The 8,516-nt window shown below is 46.7% G+C and overlaps 1 long non-coding RNA gene across 1 annotated transcript; it reads right to left on the bottom strand.

The window, feature by feature from the left end:
• Window positions 1-2,561: 2,561 nt before the first annotated feature.
• Window positions 2,562-6,429, bottom strand: LOC129474620 (uncharacterized). Its single transcript, XR_008654592.2, has 3 exons — window positions 6,139-6,429; window positions 5,401-5,510; window positions 2,562-2,703 (listed from the first exon to the last, which is right to left on the bottom strand). It is a non-coding gene; the product is annotated as an uncharacterized lncRNA (long non-coding RNA).
• Between the last annotated feature and the right edge of the window lie 2,087 nt (window positions 6,430-8,516).

Here is an 8,516-nt window from a genome sequence, read left to right as displayed (position 1 = left end):
GAAGATGACAATGGCTGTGGAGAAAAATAAAGCAGAAACAGAGATTGAAAGGGACCCGGGGGAATGGGTACATGGAGTAGTCAGAAAAGGCCTTAGGGAGGGGCATCTGAGCAAAGACCAGAAAGAAGTGAGGAGGAAGTCATGTGACTATTCAGGGGATGTGCATACCAGGCAAAGGTCTTGTGGTAGGTGTAAGCTTGGTATATTTCAGGTTTGGAAGGAGGCCAGCATGGCGGCTGCTGGATTAGAAAGGAGGAAAGCAGAAAGACATGAAGTAGGCCATTGTAAGAACTCTGGGTATTTCTCTGCATGAGATGGGAACCACAGGAGTATGAGTGTTGAATTTGCTAAATAAAAATACAGGATGATGACTAGGCGAGGTGGCTCACGCCTGTAATCGCAGAACTTTGGGAGGCTGAGGTGGGCAGATTGCCTGAGCCCAGGAGTTGAAGATCAACCTTAGCAACATGGCAAAACCCCACCCCTACAGAAAATATGAATGTGGTCGCATGTGCCTGTAGTCCCAGCTACTCAGGAGGCTGCTGTGAGAGAATCACCTAAGCCCAGGAAGTTGAGGCTGCAGGGAGCCTTGATTGCACCACTGCACTCCAGCCTGGGCAATGATGTGAGACCTAATCTCAAACAAAAAAATCCATAAAAGGATATCCAGTTAAATTCGAATTTCAGATAAAGCACACAAAAAAATTTTCGTATAAGTATGTCCCCAATGTCGCATGGGATATGCTTATAATAAAAATTATGTGCTGTTTATCTGAACTTCAAATTTAACTGGGCATCTTGTATTTTATCTGACAAACCAACATGGGAGGGTCTTGAGCAGAGGAGTGACATGGTCTGACTTGGATTTCAAGTGGATCTCTCTGGCCAGTGTGTGGTACACAGTCTGAGGGGTGTTTTGGTGGAAGCTAGAGGCCCCACGAAGAGGTCGTTACAAATGATCCAGGAAAGAGATGATGGAGATTCGGAGCAGGGTGGTGGTGGGGGAGGTGGTGAGAAGAAGTCAGTTTCTAGACACATTTTACAGGTAGAACAAGCAACGCTTCCTGTTGGATTAAACGTGGAGTGTGAAAGAAAGAGGGGTCAAAGCTGACTCTGAGGTTTTGGGCCTGAATGGCTGGAAGGATGAAGGAGTCATTTACTGAGATAAAGAAGGGTAAGGAGGAGTAGATTAGTGGGGAAGAAAGGGGAAAATCAGGGGTTCGGGTTTGGGTATTTTAAGTTTGAAATGTTATGAGGCGTTCCACAGGGAGATGTGGCATGGGATGATGTACTGGTTAAATAGTGTCCCTCTAAAATTTGTTCTTACCCAGAACCTGTGAAGGTTTTTGCAGATATAATAAAATTAACATGAGGTCAGACTGGATTAGGGTGGGTCCTAATCCAATGACTGATGTCCTTATAAGAAGAGGGAAATTTGGGCATAGAGAAATACACAGAGGGAAGATGCTGTGAAGACACTAACACCATGTGAAGATGGAGGCGAAGACTGGAGGGAAACATCAAGCCTAGGGATGCCAAGGGTCGCTGGGGTCTGCTAGGACAGATCTAGAGGTCTGCAGGAGGGGCTTTGGGTGGGGCTATGATTTAGGAGACATCAGGGGACAGATGATATTAATATATTATTTTTTAATTAAAAATTGTTTTTTTTGAGACAGAGTTGCGCTGTGTCACCCAGGCTGGAGTGCTCACTGCAACCTCCGCCTCCTGGGTTCAAGCGATTCGCCTGCCTCAGCCTCCCAAGTGGCTGGGATTACAAGCACATGCCACCACGCTCAGCTAATTTTTTGTATTTTTAGTAGAGACGTGGCTTCACCATATTCGCCAGCTGGTGTTGAACTCCTGGCCTCAAGTGATCCACCCTCCTCAGCCTCCCAAAGTGTTGGGATTACAGGCATGAGCCACTGCACCTGGCCTGACATTAACATTTAAAATCATAGATTGGATAATATCACCAAAGCTGTGAAAGTAGATGAAGAGGAGAGGAGGACCAAGGACTGAGCCCTGGGGCCCCAGACTGAAGAGGTGGGAAGTTAAGGGGTAGCCAAGGAAGGGTACAGAGAAGCAGCTGCTGGTGAGGTGGGAGGAGCACCAGGCAAAGGCAAGTGGAGAAAGTGTTTCCAGAAGAAGAACATGATCAATGTTTTTGTGTCACTGCACTCCAGCCTGGACAACAGGGTGAGACTCTGTCTCAAAATAATAAAAAACAGAGAGAATGGAAGATTCTTCCTCTTCTTTTTCTTCTTCCTCTTATCCTCTTCTCCCCTCTCCTCTCCCTTTCTCCTTTCCCTTTCCTTCCCCTCTCTTGGAGGTGCCAGCATTACCAGGGACTGAGGAGGCAGCAGGACCAAGAAGGCGGCAACCTGGCTGGAGACCGTGGATGTAGGGGGGCCATGGTCATGGTCATCATGGTTGGGGTATTGTTTGCATACAGGAGACTGAGCAAACATTGAGAGTAATGGGAGCCAGCTCCCCCTCCCCATCTAATCAGTACCCCATTCCTGTCAATTGCCCCTCCATAATCTTGTGATCCTCATGCAGTATGCCTCTGCACACGTATTTACTGCAGTTCTATTCATTCATTGATTTAACAAATAGTTTTGAGCCTGCTACTGGCTGCTGGATGGAGATCTTAGGATATAGCAGTGAACAACACACAGTCCCTGCCCTCATGGGACTCACATCCTAGAGGAAAAGATAGACATTAATCCAAGAATCACACAAAGAAATGTCAAATTTCAACAATGATAAGTGCCTTACAGAAGAGGTCCCTTGGGCTTTTAGCACATAATAATGGGAGGTTGACTTGCATTGACCTGAGAAGATAACTTTTGAGTGGAGACCTAGTGGTGGAGGTGGTAGGAGATAACTAGGCAAAGAGCCAGAGAGAGTGGTCCAGGCAGGGGACATAGGTGGCCGAGGTCTATTGGGCGTGGGGGGTTGGGGGTTCAGGGCAAGGAGGAGTGGTGAAGAAGATGAGGGCATGTGCTGGGTGCAGTGGTTCACGTCTGTACTCCCAGCTACTTGGAAGGCCAAGACAGAAGGATTGCGTGAGGCCAGAAGTTTGAGACCAGCCTGGGCAACACAGCGAGACCCTGTCTCTACAAAAATAAATCAATAAATAAGACCAAAGGATGAGCAGAGCCCAGACCATGCAGGACCTCGTAGGCCATGATAAGGAGTTTGGTTTCTTTCTAAGAGCACTAGGAAGCCAGCATAGGGGTTTAACCAGGTGCAACATGGTCTGGTTTGTATTCTTCAAACAATTTTTTTAAACTGACACATAGTAATTGTGCATATTTATGGAGCATTAGTGATGTTTTGATACATATAATGTATAGCAATCAGATCAGAGTAATTAGCATATCCGTCATCTCAAATATTTATCATTTCTTTGTGTTGGGAACATTCAATATCCTTCTTGCAGTTATTTGAAACTAATATATTATTGTTAATCCTAGTCATCCTACACTGGTATAGACCACTAGAACTTGTTCCTGTTATCTAGCTGTAATTTTGTATCCTTTAACAAAAGTCTCCCTATCCCCACCCCCTTAACCCTGCCCAGCCTCTGCTAGCCTGTGTTCTACTTTTTACTTCTATGAGATTCGCATTTTTTAGCTTCCACATATGAGTGATAACACATGGTGTTTAATTTTCTGTTTCTGGCTTGTTCCACTTAAGATAATGCTTGTATTCTTAAAAGATTACTTGGCTGATGTCTGGAAAATGGATTGTAAGAGTGTGAGAGTGGAAGCGGGGAGACCACAGAGGTGGTTTTTGTCGTGTAGGAGAGACAGGATGGTAGCCGGACTAGGGCATCGGATATGGTGGTAGAGAGGAAGTAGGAGATAGAAGTGCTGGGATGAGTGGGATGAATGGTATCTTGACTGGTGGGGAGGGTGTGTTGTGGAGTCAGGCTTTGGGCTTAGTAGCAAGGTGGGTAGTGGGGCTGATCCCCAAGAGCCCAGAAAACAGGGAGAGAAACAGGCTTTGAGGGCTGATAGGGCATTTGGTTTGAGACTTGCTGCAAAATGTCCACACAGTACATTCAAGCAAGCTGTTGGTTGTGCAGATCACAGTTCAGACTAAGGCAGCGACTTCAGCCTCAACTTACCAGCAACAAGCATTTGAACAAGCCTAATTATTACTTATCTCAATGCACAGATGAGAATGAACTGTCCAGGAGAAATGACCTCAGGCTGGATCAATCAGAGAAGGTGTCATGGAGGAGGTGGGACTGGAGCTGGGTCTTGAATGATGGGTAGGATTTGAGGAGGGGAAGGGAGGGTGTACCAGGCAGCATAAACAAAGGTACTGAGGTGAGAATAAGCATGGGGCATGCCGAGGGTCACAGAAAATCATGAACAGCCCATTTTGGGTGATGGCCACTTCTATGGAGGCAGGGAAGGAGGAATGAGTTCCAGGAGGGGGAGATCAGGAGCCCTCAGAGTTCCTCATAATGTTCTAGTGCTTAAGCTGTGTGCTGGGCAGATGAGCATTTGTTATGTGATGAACTCTATTTTCTTGTTCTTAGATAGAGTCTTTCTGTCACCCAGGCAGACTCATTGCAACCTTCTCCTTCCAGACTCAAGTGATCCTCCCATCTCAGCGTCCTGAGTAGCTGGTACTACAGGTGCATGCCACCACGTCTGGCTAATTAAAAAAAATTTCTTTTGTACAGATGAGGTCTCACTATGTTGCCCAGGCTGCTCTCAAACTCCTGGACTCCTACCTCCTTCGGCCTCCTAAAGTGCTGGGATTACAGGCATGAGCCACTGTGCCTGGCCTGATTGACTTTCTCTCTCTCTCTCTCTCTCTCTCTCTCTATATATATATATATATATATATATATATATATATATATATATTTGGTTGTTTGTTTGTTTTGTTTTGTTTTTTGTTTTTGAGATGATCTGTCGCCCAGGCTGGAGTGCAGTGGCGTGATCTTGGCTCACTGCAACCTCCGCCTCCTGGGTTCAAATGATTCTCCTGCCTCAGCCTCCTGAGTAGCTGAGATTACAGGCGCGCACCACCATGCCTGGCTAATTTTTGCATTTTTAGTAGAGACGGGGTTTCACCATGTTGGTCAGGCTGGTCTCGAACTCCTGATCTTGTGATCCACCCACCTTGGCCTCCCAAAGTGTTGAGATTACAGGCGAGAGCCACCGCACCCGGCTGATGGATTATATTTTGTATGGTTCAGATCATTTTTTATAATTCGTGGTCTAGAGGGGCGAATAGAGGGGATAGTAGAGAGAGGTCTCTTAGGCTTGAGTTTACATTGCAGCTTCCTAATGGTGTGACTGTGGGCCTATGGATAAGGGACTTTATGCATTTGAACCTCTTTTCATCTGTAAAATGGGCATGAAGAACTCTTACCTCATCATCTCTCCTTCCCTGTCTCCTTCCCTTTCTTCCTTCTTTACTCCCTCTCTTTCTCTTCCTTCCTTCTGACAAATATTTACTAAATGCCTACAGTGTGGAAGGCCCTGCACAAGGTCCAAGAGATATGCTCCCTTATGGTACTTACAGTCTTTAGAGAGAGACATGAATCAAACAAATACACGAATGCACCACTGCAGACAGTGATAAGAGCTATGAAGACAACAAACGAGAGCTTCCGTGGTGAAGAATAAAAAGATACTGAGACAGGGTGGTCAGGGAAGGTATTTCAGAGGAGATATGAAGGAGTTTGCCTTGGAGGGGGTGAAGAGAGCGGGCAATGTGTCAGTCAGAGGGCACAGCATGAGCAAAGGTCCTGAGGTGGGAAGCACACAAGGAGCTTTGAATGTTGGTGTTAGCAATCCAGCCAGAGAGGGGCAGGCAAGGGGGAGAGAGGCATGGCAGGAGAGGCTGGGAAGACATGTGCATTCAGGAACATGGGCTTGCAGAGCACGTAGCACGGCGCTTGGTGTGCGTGCTCAGGAAATGCTGGTGGCCTTTCTTCCCACCCCTTCTTGGGGGCCATGGCTAGGGTGACAAATGGACGTCTGAGGTCAGAAAGGGGGCTTGGAGGCCCAGGAAGCCTCTAAAGAGCACCTATGGTAGCTATGACAATGAATCCAACTCCTTACTTCCTCTCCAGCATGCCGCCAATTGTATATTCCCATTCTTTACCATGTTACTTTGCAGTGCCCTCCCACTGTGACTTGAGTGGACGTTGCTCGGCCATGGGTCTTGCTCTGGCCAATGGGATGAGAGCAGAGGTGCATCAAGCAGGGGCTTGATAAGCACTTCCGTGGTTGGGCTTGCCTGCTTGTGCCTCAGCTACTGCCACAAGAACATGCCCAGCCTAGCCTGCTGGTCCTGGGAGGAGGAGGGGGCAGAGCTGAGCTACCCCAGCCAAGCCAACCCAGCTGACCCACAGACTTGCAAGTTAATTAAATGCTGCTTGTTGTTTACCACGGGGATTTTTCTGGCTGTTCTGTGTGCAGCACTCAGTTCTTTGCTCCAGTGAGGTCCTTGGATCTGGGTCTTTTCTGCCTTCACCCAAGCTCAGGAATACTAGAAGAGAGATGGTTGGGCCAAGCCCAGGATTCTGACCTTGGACCTGCTGAAGCCTCACTCTAGGCACCAGGAAAGCCCTTCTCCCTATGGGGTCTCAGTTTTACCATCCATTTAATGAAACATCTGGCCCTGATTGCCAAGGCCTTCATAGGGACTAAGAGCTCAGGTTGTCCAAATATGACTATGTCCCTCCCTTACTTAAAACACTCAGTGGCTCTCTATAGCTTTCAGAGAGAAGTCGAAGCTCCCTAGGCTGGCATTCAAGGCTCTGCGTGGTTTTCCTCCTGTCCACATCTGCAGTACAGCTTCTACCACTCACTCTTTGCTTCAGCCATGCCTTATTGGCTCCAGTCTTCTTATCATGCTGTGCCTGTTCATGCCTCTGAGTCTTTGCACCTGCTATTCCCTCTGTTTGCAAAGCCTGACACTGCATTTCTCTGCTTTGTGAATTCCTATGCATGGGCTGTGGCTTGTTTTTAACTAACTTTCATTTCCTAACATTTGCTGAGCTCTTACACTATGCCAGGCACCTTGCTAAGCCCTGTGTTCTAGTTTAGTCTTCCTGGAAACTCTATGAAGTAGGTATTATTATCATCTCTATTTTAAATATGGATAAACAGAAAAGTAAACTGACTGATCCAAGGTTACACAGCTAGTAAGTGGTGAAGCCAGGATACAAATTCATGCATCAACAACAGATTTGAACCTAGGTCTATCTGTTTCCAGAGCCTAGGTCCTGTGGAGTCACCCCTCCGTGATGCTTCTTGCAGAATTCTCATGCAAGTGCATGAACTATATTCATTCAACTCACAGACATTTTCTTGAGTGCCAGGCACTGTGCCAACCTATTCATGAGCAATGACTTCCTTAATCCTCATACCAGCCCTAGGAGGTCATGATTCTTACCAATCCCATTTTGCAGATGAGAACAACTGAGGCCCAGATAGGTAAAGGGACTGGTCTAAGGCCGTGGAACCAGTAAGTGGTGAAGCTGGGACACATACCCAGGCACTCAGATGGATGCCCAGACCCAAACTAGACCTCTTGGCCACAGTGACTTTCAGTTTGCCATAAACTTCAAGATCCAGTTTGGGCACCAACTCCAGGATGCTGAGTGGCTAATTTATGGCTCTGGGGAGCCAGAAGACTCATGGCTCTGGCCTGTCCAGCCTCCCTACCCACCCCCAAGGACTTCAGAGCTGACAACCCAAGATGCAGTATGGTTTGGACAGAAGTCAGATGCTTCACAACACTGTTGGGCATCCCCCATCTCCCCAGTTTTCAGCCTGATGCCTGACCCCAGCCCCCACCCTTCCCCCTGGGCCTCAGGCTCTGAATCCAAACAAACACAAAAAGCCAAATGACTTTCACTCTGTCCCTTCCAATTCAGTGATTTTGGAGGAGAATAAATACCGAAGCCACTGGCATGAATAGAAATTAATATAAAACTGTGCTAACGGCACAGGGATGTTTTTTAAAAAGAAAAAAATTCTCAATTTAAAATCTCTACACAAATAGACTCTTCTAAGGTCAAATGAAAGATAAATGCCTCAGGAAAGCAAAGAAGTCATCATTTAGGCTGAATTTTTTTTCTCTCTCTTTCATTTCCTCTCTCTCTCTTTCATTCTGTCCCCTACCAATATTTCTTTCTATCCCTGTCTTTGCCTCTCTTATCTGACACTCGCTCTTCCTGTCTGCATGTTTGTATGTGTCAATCTGTCACTTTTATTTCAGTGGCAGAATTGCAACTGCAGGTGAGTAGTATGACCTTGGTCAAGTCATTTCCCAGCTTTGTGCTTCTGTTTTCCTATCTTTACACAGGAAGTACAATTACTTTTTGCAGAGGGATATGAAGCAAAGCAGGACCTCATGAAGTAAAATGATGTTTCTAACCAGAGCTGGCAGTCTCACTCACCCTCTAGGTCTGGGCCTGGAGGATGGAAAAGATTAGGAGCAGGCACCATCTGGTCACAAAGTGATGCCAATGA

This window comes from Symphalangus syndactylus, chromosome 24, assembly GCF_028878055.3.
Source record: "Symphalangus syndactylus isolate Jambi chromosome 24, NHGRI_mSymSyn1-v2.1_pri, whole genome shotgun sequence".
Taxonomy (NCBI): domain Eukaryota; kingdom Metazoa; phylum Chordata; class Mammalia; order Primates; family Hylobatidae; genus Symphalangus; species Symphalangus syndactylus.
This window is presented reverse-complemented; position numbering and strand designations above follow the sequence as displayed.